This window comes from Lacerta agilis, chromosome 5, assembly GCF_009819535.1.
Source record: "Lacerta agilis isolate rLacAgi1 chromosome 5, rLacAgi1.pri, whole genome shotgun sequence".
Taxonomy (NCBI): Eukaryota; Metazoa; Chordata; class Lepidosauria; order Squamata; family Lacertidae; genus Lacerta; species Lacerta agilis.
The window spans coordinates 55,856,162-55,872,144 of record NC_046316.1 but is presented as its reverse complement, the minus strand read 5'-3'; the positions used below and the strand labels follow the sequence as shown (position 1 = coordinate 55,872,144).

The 15,983-nt window shown below is 45.9% G+C and overlaps 1 protein-coding gene across 1 annotated transcript in view; it reads left to right on the top strand.

Annotated features, from left to right (window-relative positions):
* The first annotated feature begins 3,116 nt into the window (after positions 1-3,116).
* Positions 3,117-15,983, top strand: part of DNMBP (dynamin binding protein) — a 49,422-nt gene continuing 36,555 nt past the window's right edge. Inside the window, exon 1 of the mRNA XM_033149923.1 lies at positions 3,117-3,207. The gene's annotated coding sequence lies outside the window, so the exon portion shown is untranslated. The remainder of the gene's footprint in view (positions 3,208-15,983) is intronic.

Here is a 15,983-nt window from a genome sequence, read left to right as displayed (position 1 = left end):
ACTGTAGGTGCAACTATATTGGCTCATGTGAGGACAGTGTGACGCCATTTGGATGGGAGACCCCAATCCCAGCAATTTCACGCATCAAGTATTCACTAGTGTTAACTGCTATGATCATTTATAAGCCAATATACAGTGTAATAATTTATATACCACTTTTACTGATAAGTGCCTCAAAATGGCAATCATAGCAGGCTTTGTAATCTGTATAATTCTTGCTAGCCTTGCAACAGTGTTAAGATGCAGGCCCTTATTAGTCGCATTTTGCAGATGTGGAACTGAGGCTGATTTGCCCAAAGTCATATAAAGGGACCTTGGCTATCCACTGTACCACACTGGCTTTCTTGATCAGCCACAAATTTATTTGATAACCCAACTCAAAAACCTTTCGGGCTTCAGAATTTCCAGATTACATATCTTGGAAAGGATAGGGAGTCCTCCTACCTTATTAATTTGCTGCAGATGAGAACTCATTTGGAAAACACAGCATGTAAAACCAGTCACACTGAAACTAGCATTAGAGATGTATGAAAGAGAGGCTCATCTTTTACAAATCACTTTCAACTTTTAGGACCTCCCAACAACCAACTTTGGAGCTCAGTTTTCTTTGAGAAAAAGTCTTTAAAAACCACACATGTCAACGGTGCAGATTCCTTCTTTTAGCAGTAGCAATGTCCTCTTTGTTTCCTAAGAGGTCTTTGTGCGATTGTTGCCTGCCCCTAATTTGCATAGGTGTCCCACATTCTCCGCGAATAGTGTTAAACATTGCAATATATAATGCAGAGGCTTTGGAGGTCAACCCGCTTGGAAACACAGAGATTGCTGATGCAAAGCATTCTTGTGTCACGGTCCTTTGCCTTGCTTTGTTCCCCACTTATCCTTCAAATGGTTTCAAAGAAATAAAAACAACATGCACAAACATTTACAACAGGCACACACTGTGCATAACTGTATACCTGATGAGCTGGATCTGTCCTTACTAAAAGAAACAACATGGTTTGTTCCCACAATAAGCTGTGGGTGAGATCCAACATAGTGCAAGCAGGTGCCTGCTTGTGCAAGGGGGCTTCTCCCTCTCCTCCTTCCTACAGCCCCCCATGCACCCCCACAATCTGCTTCAGAGGGCTGGGGGAGCCCCATCTACTGTCATCTACTCTTTCCCATATAATCAACTCAATTATATGACTCATCCGGAAGAGCTGAGTCATGAGTGTTCACACTACGCACAATGACCTGCTGCAGGGGTGGAAGAGCTGAGTCATGAGTGCAGGGTTGGGGGACCTTTGGCCCTCCAGAAGTGTCTGGCTTCCCATCAACCCCAGTCAGCACAGTCTATAGTAAGGGGTAGTGGTGGTTCCAGTGCAGCAACATCTGACAGGCCACAGGTACCCCATCCTTGACCTATTGGGGAATGAAAAGTGTGATAAAAAGACCATTAGCTGGGGGCATTACACTGATAAAAAATAAGTATTCAATGGAATAAATTGCATTGGACAGGCCTTTGAAGCCTATTGTGTCTAATGCATCCACCGTCCAAGGCAGTGGGAGGAAAGGGGGAAACCAAGAGAGTTAGCAGCAGTTGCAGTGATGGATGTGGGTGTCATCGCAATTACACTTTGGGGATAGTGCAGCAAACCCACTTCCCCCCTGAAATCAGACAGTTTGCAATAAGGAAAGTGATGGGAAAGTGCACTGGAAGGTGTTGCTCAATGAACAAATAATCTAGAAGTGACCTTAGAGAGCCAATACTGTATATGGAGTGTTGTCCCTGAGCCAGTTTTGCTTCTGAGGTCATCTGTTTCCCCTTCCACCTGCTTCGGTGTGGTGTTATCACAGTGAAACTTACTTCTGAATCATGCATAGGATTCTGCTGCGTTAGGCTGCATGCCTGCTGCTTATAGGCTGTTCCACCCTTCTTTCTTTTTGAATTTCTCCATAAATGGCAACGTGGCCACTACCCTCCCATATCACAGGGTAGGAAAATAGGGATCCTTAAGCCCAGCAAAGGAAAGAAAACGGATATATTTCTCACATTTCAGAAAGTTACATGGATTACAATCAGGGTTCTGTTCTGTAATAAATTTGGCACCATGGGCAACCCAATTTTGAATGCCAAGACTCTGCATTTTGTGTGTGCGCGCGCATGCATGTGCAGAACATGGTACCAGACACAAACCTGCAGTTCAGGAAGGAACACTACCATTTAAATGGAATCCTGCCAGGCAATGCATAAATGCCCTGAGTTGGCATTTGCTGAGAAAGGCAGAAGATGATTTCTGGCCTCAATGAAGGAAGTAAATAAACAATGTGATGCATCTGAAATTTGCAAGCTACCTGGAGATGCCTGGAACTGAACCTGGGACACTTCTGCATAGAAGACAGATGTGCTACACATCTGAGCTATCACACTTCCCCATTCTGCCTCCTCCAGGCTCCTTTCTGGTTGTTCTCTCTGAAGCAGCAGCCTTCCATGCAGCCTAGCAAACCACTTCCGAAAGAAAGGAGGCTTTAAAAAGCAGCTGGGGAGAAATGGCTTAGGTGGGGGAAGGGAGGGAAAACCCCCACGGGGCATGTCTTAGATCCCAGCCACAGCTGCATAAAGCAAACTTGTATACTTGTTTAACTGGCTTGTGCAAGATGTGATTTCTCCAGCGCTTGGAGAACGTGCAGCGTCTTTACTGCAAAGTTTCGAATTTCTAGTGCAGAGTTCTCGGTTTTAACGGCAATTTTCTTCCCAATTCATTTGGGACTCGAAAAAGATAGTGAAGATACATCCCAGCAGTATGGCGAAGGTGGATGCTAAAGAAAGAAAGAAAATTAGCCCTGGGATTAATTTTCAATGCAATGCAAAGAAACTCAGCGCAGGGAGCGGACGGGGGCACATGCACCTGAGCATGTGCAGAGTGCCCCTGCGCCCCTGGCCAGCCCCAGCCCGCCCCTGGCCTACAAATCTCCAGTAATGAACACGCTCTGCCCTGGTCCAGTGCCCCCTGCCCGTGGGAAACGGCTGCCTCGCTGGCTCCAAGAGCGGTATTCCGGCCCCAGCTGCACCCGCTTGCTGAAAGGGGGCGCTCAGAGCACAGCCGGCTGCGGAGGGCGGCGACTGGGGCCGGGGCGGAGCTGAGCTCCGGGCCGCGGCGGCTCCTGGGGGCCGAGGCGAGAGGGCGATCTGCCGGGGCTGCGACGGCTGGAGGGACCGCGCAACAGGTAGGGGCCGAGAGGAAGAGATCGCGACAGCGGGAAGGGCCCGGCCTAGGCGCCCCCTTCCCTCCGCTCCGTCGGGGCTTCCACTTCGTTCCCGTCCGCCCGAGAAAGCGCTGCCCCCGGGGCTCGTGTGGAAACTTCTCCGACGGGGCCCCGGCTCCTCCCTCCGCGGCTTCTGCCCAGCCCTGGCGAGCTGCGTGGGCAACTGGTCTCCCCATCCGCTGCGGGAGAACGCGGGTTGCTATCCCGGCCAGCTCCCCACCCATCCCGCCCCGTTGGCTTAGGGACTCCAGGCTGAGCTCCTGAGTCGGAGGAGGCTTCCAGGACATCACCATGGCGCGCCCAGGACATCACCATGGTTTCCCACAGTTCCCCTGGGTCCAGGGGTCTCACCCCCTGGTAGTCCTCCTCGGTCCTGGTCTGGATCGCACCCAGGCGATCTTGCTTTTGGTCCGTACTCCTAGGAACACTAGTTTGCTCCCCGCACCCAGGTGACAACACCCTATAGCTCGTTTGATTTAGGAATTCTGGCGACAGCATCGTTAGTTAGCGGGTCTGACTCTGGCTACTCATTCCGACCCTCCTTCACCCAAGTACAGACGACCCATGACTGACATGCCCCTTAGGGCGGATTCCAGTATGACAGTTGATGCTCATGGGGCTGCCTTTTCTTACAGAAGGAAAAGTTACATCATATTTTTGGGGGTTTTTTTTGGAAGTGTGTGTGATCCTTTGGTTAGAATCTAGAAACAGGTATGTAGAGAGATGCTCAAATATTAGAAGCAGGAAGGGCTTTCTTGTTGATTGTAGATCTACTATAGGCTATCAGGTAACAGCTAAATTTGACCAAACAAGGTCAAAGAGTTTGTGTGTATGGTTTTTTGTTTGGTTGTTATACGTACAGTGGTACCTCGGTTTTAGAACAGCGCTGTTTACGAACTGTTCGGTTTACAAAGTCCGCAAAAACGGAAGTAGTGTCCCGCTTTGCTAACTTTACCTTGGTCTAAGAACGGAATCCGAACCGTGGAAGGGCACCGGCGGCGGGAGGTCTCATTAGGGAAAGCGTGCCTCGGTTTAAGAACGGTTTCGGTTTAAAAACAGACTTCTGGAACGGATTGTTCGTAAACTGAGGTACCACTGTATATTGAGCTGCAATTGCAAGATTGCAATATTTAGAGCTACAGTGGTACCTCGGTTTACAAACTTAAACCATTCCGGAAGTCCGTTCTTAAACCAAAACCGTTCTTAAACTGAGGCACGGTTTCCCTAATGAGGCCTCCTACTGCCGGTGCCCTTCCACCGTTCGGATTCCATTCTTAGACCGAGGTACAGTTCACAAACCGGGACACTACTTCCGGTTTTGCGGAGTTTGTGAACCGAATAGTTTGTAAACAGGGCTGTTCTTAAACTGAGGTACCACTGTGCTGCCATTTCTTGTCTGTTATCATGTTGTGATTCTGCATACTTCTTTGTGTATCTGCCCTGAATCTTTGGGATGGGATAAGTGAAACATTTCAGCAAATAAGAACATTCTTCTCCTGCCTGACACAACAGTGCAGCCTTCCTCTGGATTCTTCTCACTCCTAAGAACCTCCCTGGAACAGGTAGGTGGGTCTCTTGAGCCCTCCATATTCCCGGCAATTTGCCTTTTAACATAATGGGATGTACATTGAGACCACCATGGAGTTCAGAGTTGAATTCATGTTTTCCAGGTTGCAGTCCAGCACTCATGGTTTGCACATCGCAGGATAGCAAATCCTACTGAACATCTATCATGTTCTAGTTACTTTAAAATCAGTATTTAAAATGTTACCTAATTGCATCTTGGGAATAGCGTGGGACAGTGCAACTCAGATACATATATTTCTGCCCTGGAACCTGCTTCACACATTACCAAATTCCTGCATGTCAATTATGTGGTCCTCAAGTGCAAATGTGATTCCACTTGTGTGGGAATTGCTGTGTGTAGATGACAATGTGCATGTGCAGCCCTGGCATCATACTGTGGCATCTGCCAGTGCTCAGGTGCCCTGGGTGGTCCGACTGGGGCTGGCATCCTGGCTAGCTCACATGCAGGCCATCTGTTGTGGGTGGCTCAGTGGAGTCCTCCTGCAGTCACTAATGCCCCCACACTTATGGGGTTACCTGATGGTGGCAGCTGTTCATTACAGAGCCTCTCCGCATATAAACTGCCCTGGACTCTGCATTCATCTTCTGAGGGGCCTTTTCTGCAGTGGCTCCCTGTTTGCGGAATGCTCTCCTCAGAGACGTTTGCCTGTCACCTTTATGATACATCTTCTTTGGCTGATTAATATTCTATGGCTTTTTTATTGTGTCTGTGGGAATGGGGGGTATTGTTTTGCTGTTTTCTTTTACTTATTTACTTCTTTTTATTCTGCGTTTTATTCTGTGAACCGCCCTGACATCTTGTGATGAAGGGCGGTATATAAATCTAATAAAAATAAATAAATGAATGAAAATAAGCCAGGGCCGGTACTATCATTAGGTAAACTAGGCAGCTGCCTCGGGCACAGCTCTCCAAGGTGTGCAGTACTGACCTTTGCGGAGCACAGTTTTATATAGATTAGTTTTTGTTATAGCTTACAAATTTCTGATACCGGTAATATTGTAGTTTTATATTTTGATGAATTTTATCATTTGTACAAGACATCTGTTTTTGAAAGCAATTTTTTTGGGTGCTGCTGCTGCTGCTGCAAGTAGTTAGCCTTACCTAGGGCACAAAATAGCTTGGCACCCGCACTGGGGTCAGCCCCCTCACAACCAGAAGCTGGTGGCAGCACCGAGGCTCATTTACAAGTGTGTGAGGGAGAGACTGCGGCATGGGGACTGCAGTTGGCACTGAGGGTGCCCACCTTGAACAGCCTTCCCATGCCACCCAAAAAATCTGAAGCCAGGCCTGCGTGTGTGTGTAGAATCATCGCATGCTACTATATGTGACTTGCATGTAGGAATATTACAACCTGCGAACAGAGCCTGAGTGACTTCAGTTTTACATTCCTTGCAATGCTGTTTTAGTCTCTATTTATGTGCGTATCATATCCTTGGCAAAAGGCTGAGGAAAGGAGCTATAGCTCAGCCGTTGCTTATTCAATGGCCTAATATTTTAATCTAACTAGAAAATAGCAGTGTATAGGATGCTGGAAGAGTGAAATCTGGGTTTCTTAAACCTGAGTTTCTGAATTAGGGAGCCTGCAGTAGTCTGGAAGGAATAGGGTTGCAAAGAGATGTAGGCCTCACCACAAAGCTCTGCTGAGCACGTTCCTCAGAACAAGTTTCCTCTCACTGTGGAAAGAACGGTGTCACCGGCGCCCACGTTAAAGCGCTCTCCTCTGCATTTGCGTGCAGCTTTAGCTGGTGCTGGCCTTACTTGGCTCAAGCTGTTTCATAAGAGCTTGGGGGCATTTCTGCCATATGGACCTGCTGCGAAGAGCAGCTGTCAAGCCTACAGGGTGGGCTACACCAGTGCTGAGAACAGCAGTACAGCTATTTCCTAAATCTTCGCGGCAGCACTTTTGCCAAGATGCCCTAAAGTTAGCATTAGGCTTTCAGCACCGAATAAGCAACATTGCTTATTCATGTCCTTACGGAGATCAGCGCTCTGAATGTTTGCAGCATTTGCCGTTCTTAAGGGTATGTGCAGATGAAAACATTTATGTCATTAAAAGGTTTGTAGAGCCCCCATTCCATCTTGTGACCCATCTTCAGCTGCAGTGCTATAGGCACTTAGCCAGGAGGAATTCCTACTGACTTCAGTGGGACTTACTTCTGAGTAGATAGCCATAGGATTACACTGTCAGTTCCCAACTTTGTCCCTTGTTAAATAGGCACCAGCCTTCTTGCAACGTTTCTTGTTTTATCTGGGCAAATGTCACACAGTGTCCTTCATCCCAGCTATTATCCGCATCCCCACTTCCTTCATTATTAGGGCCCTTTTCTCTTTTAAGGATTTACAAGGTCTACTTATTTGCCACAGCCATCTTGCTTTTGTTTGTGTAGAAGGGAGGGACTTTATTTATTTCTTATTTTAAATATTGCTAACCCATAGCTCTCCCAACTCAGTGCATGGAAAAGTGTTTTCCATTTCCCCTGGTGTCCTCATCCGCAACTTCCATAAATGTTTTCTCTAGTATGCACAAGTCATACTACTGTGTCTCTCCATGGCTTTCAGATTTCGACTGCAAAACTACTTATTGGCATAAAGGAACTGCTCATGTGCTACATAGGTAAAGTTTTTGATTTGACTCCCATTATTTCTGATTCATACATTGGAGAATTACTGCTAGTCATAGCTGACAGTACAGAACTACCGGTAGCTGGCTTATGGGTGTGCTGTGCTCTTAAACCCTAAGTATACTGACTTTGAAGCCAGTTAAACTGACTGATTTTCTTCCAGGTAAAAAGGCTTTGAGTTACTGTGTTCCTTTCTTATCCTTTCTCTTCTCCCCCATCTCCATTTTCCCCCCTTTCTCTTAAGTTAACCCCTTGAAGTGTTGGGAGATTTGACAGTATTGTTGAGGGTACTTACATGTTATTAAATAGGTGTTCAGAATAGTCACATTGCATTGCACTGTGTGTTTATAACATGCCCCACTTCTCTCTCTGATGAGACTTAGTACATGGCAGTATGTAGAGATGTTTTCTCACCACAAGTAAACAAGCTCTTGAAATGCAGGCTGTGAGCTGGGGTGTAAGATCCACTGGTTGCAGTGGGACTTACTTCTGAATAAGCGTGCCTAGGATTGCACTGTCGAGTTGGTTTCAATAGCACCATGACCTTGATTTTGTAGCCATTGTCCAATCAGGAGTTTCAGAAGAGCCAGCACACAAATTGGCACTGAATTTTGTCACCCAAAAGTTACAGGCAGGTCTGTGTTCCTAAGTCAGGTGTAGGTAGCTCCATCTGTAGATTTATGGTCATTTGTTTTTAGTATGGGTGAAAGCTTTCTCACCGGAGTGAACTCACGTTCTCGTGACTGCACAGGAGAGGAGATTGCTTTAGAACTATGAAGGACGAGGAGCATGGATGACAAAGCTAGTTCTGTCTTGAATTTGGTAAATCTTTCCCGTGCTTATCATCAATAGCTTCCTGTGGTTGTATGTGCTGATGTCACCTGTTTGTGGTGTGGCTTTTAAAATCCAAGTGATTGCAGATAGGAAGGGAATATATAATTTGTATCTAGGAACATGTGCTGCCTCTAGGCAAGCTCCAAGAGCCTGATGTCAGTTACCAACAGAAGTAAAAATATATACTGCTCCAGAATGCTCAGTTTCATTCATCGATGTGATTCTGGGCCACGTGGCTGGTGACACGCCTTTTTTGCCTGAGCTGACGTTTCTCATGGAGTCTTGCCTATGTGGAAGCAATTATCTTTTTTCTGAATGCTCTGTCATGGGCACAAAGTACAGTTCAGCATTTCACTCTCGGTCTGCTTCAGGATTGGTTGCAGTGGTAGTTTGTACCTGGGATGGAACACTCAGCTTCACCACTGACATATAAGTGCCCACGCAGATAGAAACTAAGTGGCAGGCTTTGTACTCAAAAGCTGAAGAGAATAGATTCTCAGTGCATTTCAGGAACAGAGCCAAAGTATATGTATGTCCTGAACTAGCCAAAATAGCTGTTGCAGACTCAGAGTGACACTCAGAGAGAGCCCAAATTTAAAGGCTTGAGGCAGGGGTAGGCAACCTAAGGCCCAATCGCCTTCTCAATCTGGCCCGCGGATGGTCCAGGAATCAGCGTGATACATGAGTATCATAGAATCATAGAATCATAGAGTTGGAAGAGACCACAAGGGCCATCCAGTCCAACCCCCTGCCAAGCAGGAAACACCATCAAAGCATTCCTGACAGATGGCTGTCAAGCCTCTGCTTAAAGACCTCCAAAGAAGGAGACTCCACAACACTCCTTGGTAGCAAATTCCTTTTATTTAAAATACATCTCTGGGTTATTTGTGGGGCCTGCCTGGTGTTTTTACATGAGTAGAATGTTTGCTTTTATTTAAAATGCATCTCTGGGTTATTTGTGGGGCATAGGAATTCATTCATTCTCTCCCCCCCCAAAAAAAACATAGTCCAGCCCACTGCATGGTCTGAGGGATGGGGGACCGGCCCACAGCTGAAAAAGATTGCTGACCCCGGCTTAAGGCATTCATTGGGATATGGTCCCTCATCAGTGCTAGAAGGATACAGTGAAGCTGCCACATGAGGTAGGCTTTGAAGATGCGTGATTTGGCTTTCTTAAATATATTGCCCAGGGTGGATGGTACCTTTTGAATGTTCTCTGTAAATGAATAAGGATGACTGGGACTTACTTGCACCATCTTTCCTGCTTGCATCAAATCTGCAGCTGAGGATCTCCCTTGGCATCCCCCAGTTTCTAGCAGCATTGCTGTACAGTTGAGTCATCAGCCCCTCTGGGAAAATTAGGTCCAGTTGTATGGAGCGGAATATCGGTGGAATGGGGAACATAGGCTTCATTGTCCTTGTGAAACCATTTGTTTTATGGTTTTGGCACTTAAGTGATACAAGATCTTAGGTCTGACTTAGCAATACATTTGGTATTAATTTTGTGACACAGAGCCTAGTGGGAGATTATCCTAGCACTAGTAGCTGCAAAGGAGCACTCCCTCCTAAAAGTTCCAAGTCTATTATTATGATTTATGTATTGAGGGGGAAACTGAGCCATTATTTCCCAGGGTGGGAAAATGTCCTTATCCCACATGAGACTCTGTCACTGCTTAGGACTCCCTGCTGTGGAAGAGGCATCTCCCTTTGCTATTTCTCTGGCCTGTTTCTCTGTGGCCTTCCTATCTAGGTCAGTGGGGTGGGCTCAGCCATATGGCGAGTGTATCATTGCTCTTTCCTGGCAATGCAGTATAAACTGGGTTTTTAAAAAGATGACTGGACAAATAAAAGCAAAATAAAAACAAGAGTCAGTTGTAAGAGCCAAGATGGATTGGGAAATGTAGCCCTAAAAATAAGCATTTCTAAACATCGGACTGCTTGAGGTGGGAATCAGTAGCAGGGCATAAGGGCTCTCTGTTGGTGTTGCCAGGCATTCTGTGTGTTGTGCTGCACTTCCTCAAATATCAGGATCTGATCAGGAATGAAGACAATATATTTGGCATCAAGGTACCACAATCCAGCCCACTGGCCTTGCTGAAAGGTTGCTGATTGGTTGAGATAGGTAACTTGTAGGACTATTAACTCCCATCAGTCCCAGTTTATGAAGGCAATGGTCAGGGATGATGGGAGCAACATCTGGAATCTATAAGGAGGTGCCTTATACAGACTTTGGCCATTGGTGCAGGGGCTCCTGGGTGCTCTAACCCTTTCCTTCAAATACATGGGGAGTTGAGATTTTCAAGAATTTGGGGTCATGGTTAGAGCACAGGTGGCTGAAACATCATGCTGAAATTAGCTGGACTTATTCAGTCCATTTGACTCATGCTATGTTGATTAATGTGGCAAGCAATCCTTTCCTATCTATCAGTCCTGGAGTGTTGACCCAGAAGTGTTGTTGCTGTTTTTGCCGATGAAGGAACAGCAGGTGCCCCCAAATACGGCCCACCCAGAAGGAGAGAAATCTACAGGTTGCTGTGACACATTTGTGAAGCTGTTTCATCTCCGGTCCAGCTTGGAAGCCACAGTTGTGAGAGTGTCCAAGTCAGAGGTCTCCTTGACAACCTCTTGTTGTTGCTGCTTGGATCACTTTCAGCTTGTTTTGTTCTCGGATGTTGACAGGATACTTGGAGAACTGCAGGCATTCGCTGTTGCTCCAGATTCAGGCCCTTGTCCCTCAGTGACAGATGGGGTTGGTTTACAAAGGTGGTTAGTTGAGGTCTTACGTCCTGTAAAATAGGTGATCAAAACCTTCCTTTAAAAAAAAGAACATCACTTTGATAACCTCTCCAACTGCCGCCTATTCTGTAACCTCCCCTTTTGGGGGGAAACTAACAAGCAGGAGACAGCAATACAGCTTCAGGTACTTCTTGGTGATGCCTCAACCCAAGAGTTGTTGTTTTTTTCCAGCAGGAACTCACCAAAACTCAGTTCTGGCTCCTCTCAGGTGGGCACCATTGCCATTATAGGAGAATAAGGGAGCCGTTCATGGTGAGTTCTGGCATGTCTTTTTCTAGAAAAATAGCCCCGAGTCCAGCATTATATTTCCAACCATGGCTATCCAGATGACTTGTGCTAGAATCCCCCCAACTTGTGGTTTCAAATGCAGTTTGAACAGCCGCACGTTCAGCCCTGGTTGTAGCTGGCTCTTTGATACAGCTTTTGTTTACCGGTAACTTGGCTGCTCAGGCCATGGGCTTGGCTTTCCCGTACTGGCGATATATACAGTACTGTGCTGGCTTCCTTTCTGTGCATGCTGCAGCATGTGGCTGGGATTCCTCCTCCAGAAGCAGTTAAAGAACAAGAGAGATATCTACACCATGTTGGACACTGAGGGGACTGGAAGCAGGAGAGTCTTGCCACATGGAGGCCTGCTAAGAGAGTAGAGGCTTCTAGCTGACTTAACGGGCCCCCCTGTACTGCTGTGTTAGATGGATTTCTACTGTAGATCCATTTCCCTTTATCATCTCTGTTCAGTTGCAGATCTCCCAGAGGTAAGAGGGGAGTGGTGCTGGCAAGCCAGCAAGGCGTGTGACTCATCCGTGACCCCAGGCCTGTGGGTGGGTGAAAACGCTTTCCCTTGGATCGTTGCCTTCTGCTGCAGCGTGTGCAGGGCTGTTACACTTGGCACGGATATGGCTCGCCAAGGGGAGGAGGCCCAAAGCACGGAATCTGGGAACAGTTTGCTGCTTGGGACAGAAGGCAGGGCTGTCTAATGATGCAGTCTGGATGGAGCTGAAAGGTTGTTTCCTCCCTCCAGGCATAAGTTTAGAGCAAGGCTTGGCAGACAGATGTTCCTGAGAAGACAACACTCCGCTGTCATCCCGGTCGTGGAATAAGCAAGCCCTTTTGAGTCAGCCCTCCAGAAGTGGAGGAGATCTTTCCACAGAGCATTAAAATAATTTTGCAAGAGGATAAGAACCCCAGGTTTCTGCCTGCTTATTCTCCCCACCCTCACTGTCAGAACTAGGGATGGTTTGTGGCAACACTGGAAGTGTTGCATTTGTGGTGGACCCTCTTTCTCTTCAATATTTTGCAGACCTTACACACGAGAGTGTGGTAGGGAATGCAGAGTGTTGTTGTTGCTGTTTGCTGCCCTTTAACACGTTCCTTCCCCATGGCGTATATAGTAACTGAAGGAATGTCCTGGCATTATCTCAGCAGCCGTCCTCCTCCTCCTCCATTTAGGACATTCTTTACTCATTAACACCCACATGCCTTGTCCAGCTGACTGAACTTTTTTTAATCAGGAGCATCACCAGGGCTCTTTCCTCAGCATTCATCCTGCTGCATCAGCTGCTGTGAAAATGTAAAACCAGAAGCTGCATCTGCTTTACCTGGGTAAAGAAGTGTGGTGTAGTGGTTAAGAGCAGTAGACTCATAATCTGGGGAACCCGGTTCGCGTCTCTGCTCCTCCGCATGCAGCTGCTGGGTGACCTTGGGCTAGTCACACTTCTTTGAAGTCTCTCAGCCCCACTCACCTCACAGAGTGTTTGTTGTGGAGGGTGGGGAACAAAACAATAAAATAAAATAAAATAAAATAAAATAAAATAAAATAAAATATAAAGAAATCCTTCCAGTAGCACCTTAGAGACCAACTAAGTTTGTTCTTGGTATGAGCTTTCGTGTGCATGCACACTTCTTCAGATACACTGAAACAGAAGTCACCAGACCCTTATATATAGCGAGAGAGTGAGGAGGGGTATTACTCAGAAGGGTGGTGGCAATGGGTGATTGGCTGATGGGTGTGGAAAACCTGTGGGGCAGGAAGGGAAAGGAGAATGTTAGCCACTTTGAGACTCCTTCGGGTAGTGATAAAGCAGGGTATAAAATCCAAACTCTGGGTGTATTATGGATGAGGGTGTACCTGAGTCTAGTGGCACTTGGAAGACAGTAGCTATTGCTGTTATGGATCAGAACCCCTTGAGTGCAGGGGAATCAGCGTAATTTATGCTTCATGGCAGGCTTGGAACTGCTCCCAAATCCAGTCATTATCATTAATTTGTTTGTTTCATTTATGAATTGCTTTCCACAAGGCATGCCAAAGCATCCCCATTGTCTCAAGCCCCAATTGTTTTCCCCACCTTTCTTGACAGTCGCAACAAATTGTGTTCTGAGGAAGGGGATATGATTCCTGTCAGTTTACAGTAGTGGAGGAGACCTTTCCTCCTTGGAAGGGAAGCTGCTTATGCTGAGAGCCAGCTATTGGTCCATCTAGCTAAGTATTGTCTGCACTTAGAGACAGTGGTTGTCCATGGTTCCAGCCAGGAATCTTTCCTAGCTCAACTTGAAGATGTCAGGAACTGAATTTGGCACGCAAAATAATGTTCTCTACCACTGAGCTGCAGCTCTTCCATTTATATATAAATATAAATAACGCTATCTTTCTCTGCCTATATCTCATATCCCATATCTCAATTTCAATCTATATCTATATGGTGTGGTTCCTTTCTCCTTTCTTTTTCTACCGTCTCAAATTCCAGATATTTAATCCTATCCTGTTTTAAAGTCTGTCAGATGCTTTTGTGGGTTTTGTCCAAATCTGCCAGGGACTCCTGTTCTGTCCTGGATTGCACCTTGTGATGTTGGGCTGTATTTGTGACAGATTGTCTTCATTTGTGTTCTGCGTTTTAACACCATTTAAACATTGGTCTCTCTACATTGTAGCATGTTATTACAAAGAAACAAAACAAAACAAAACAAAACAAAACAAAACTTTTGGCCTGTGCAATTTTCTAGGCAAGACAGACACAAAGTTTAGCTTGTGCTTAATCACCCCTCAGTGCAAAGTAGGCTGAGATTGCTTAGCATGTAACAGATTCCTGCATTAAGACAAATGGCCAAAGAATGTCTTTTGTTCCTGCGTATAGTGAATAATTAAGGTTTAGCATGCTACTTCATGGAAGTGTTTTGTGTTTGTGGTGGTGATTTCTACATGCTCATGGACAAGGATTAGTGAAATAGAATGACTGAATGGAACCCTGTTGGGCATTTTAAATTGTTTCAAAGAACTTCAAGACATTCTAATGTATTTTGATGTTTGTTGGAAGCCACCCAGAGTGGCCGGGGAGACCCAGCCAGATGGGCGGGGTACAAATAAATTATTATTATTAATAATAATTTGAGAGATTTCAGCTGTGTACACATTGCCATCTTAAAACACAGATAGATCCTTCTTTTTCTTAATTCACATCAAAGCTGGCTTGGGCTAAACTTATAAAAACTCAGTATTTCATAAGAAATGTCAGGCTATATACAGGACAGGTGTGCATTGCAGCTAATGTTGCATGTTCCAAACCACTGGATGCAGAGTAAACTGAAGTGTGTGCACAGCTTCACAGGCATGATACTTGAGAACTTGGTCTATACAGTTTCTTTCTTGACAACTGGAAAACACAGACTTCATTGAAGGATGTGGGAGCTATAAGGACATGCAGCTTGCAGAAATTTGTTAGTTTGCTCCTTTTCCTTCTACAGAGCAACAGCATCATTTTATTGACTTTCAGCTCAGATCAGTGATATTGAAGGATAATCATTGCTATTTTGCAGAATTCATTTGTACTGAAATGGTAGAGGTACAGTATAACATTTAACTTGCGCTGCTTCCTTGACTTCCTTTAATAGACAGTATTTTGCATCAGAATCTGAAACTTCATCACCCTGTTTAGCAAGTGAGCACTTCTCCCTTTTCCTGTGGTTTTGAGACACAGGAGACATGCAGGGAAATGGTCCCAGTCACTATTGATGCTGTAGGATAGATACCTGTAGCAAGTCTACAGGTTGGTGGGGTGGAAAGTGTTGATCTGATGTGCTCCACAGAGGTCCGGGGAAGAACTCAGTGTACATATACTGCAGCCTGGGAGTATCATTTGAAGTGTAACCTATGGCATGTTTCTGGGTTTGCCTGGGGCTTAAACACTGGGAATTGCTAAGGCAGCATTTTTGAGAAATGCCAGCTTCACATGGTTGCCATGAGTGAAGCTGCTAGTGCCTGATAATAATAATAAAACCCAATGCCATCAGCAAAACACATTTGCTTCCCTCTAGCTCTTTCGCTCATCCATCCTGTATTATGGGTTTATGCACACACTTCTGTAAAAACAATCCCAATTGTTCCTCCCCAAATCTAAGCACCTAGTGCCCTGGACATTGCTCAAATGTGCATGTTTATCACGGGGGTATTTGAGTTTTTTCTGGGGGCGGGGCGAATATGGTACTCTTCATTGCCTGAGAAAAGGCAAGTGTGTCATTTAATGTGTAACCATGTTTTCTGTGTGTGTTGATTTCTGATGTTGGTAGCAATGGGGAGTAGAATCATAGAAATATAGCGTAGGAGGGGACCTCAACGTTATCTAGTCTAACCTGCTCCAATGCAGGAATCAAAGCTATGTCAGTATATCAGCTATCACACAATATATGGGGCTCAGGCAATCTCTATCCCTGGCATACAGGGCTTACCCCTGCCCCCATTAAGTGCCCTGGGATAGAGCTGAGATTCCCTTTTCTAAAGGTACTGAGTATGGGGTCGCCACCTGACCTGAAAGACCAACCTGCCCTCCTGTGCTTTTAACAGCAGTTTGATGTGCAGAAACAGCAAACAAACCTTTTAATAATGTTGGGATCAGCCTTACTACCTG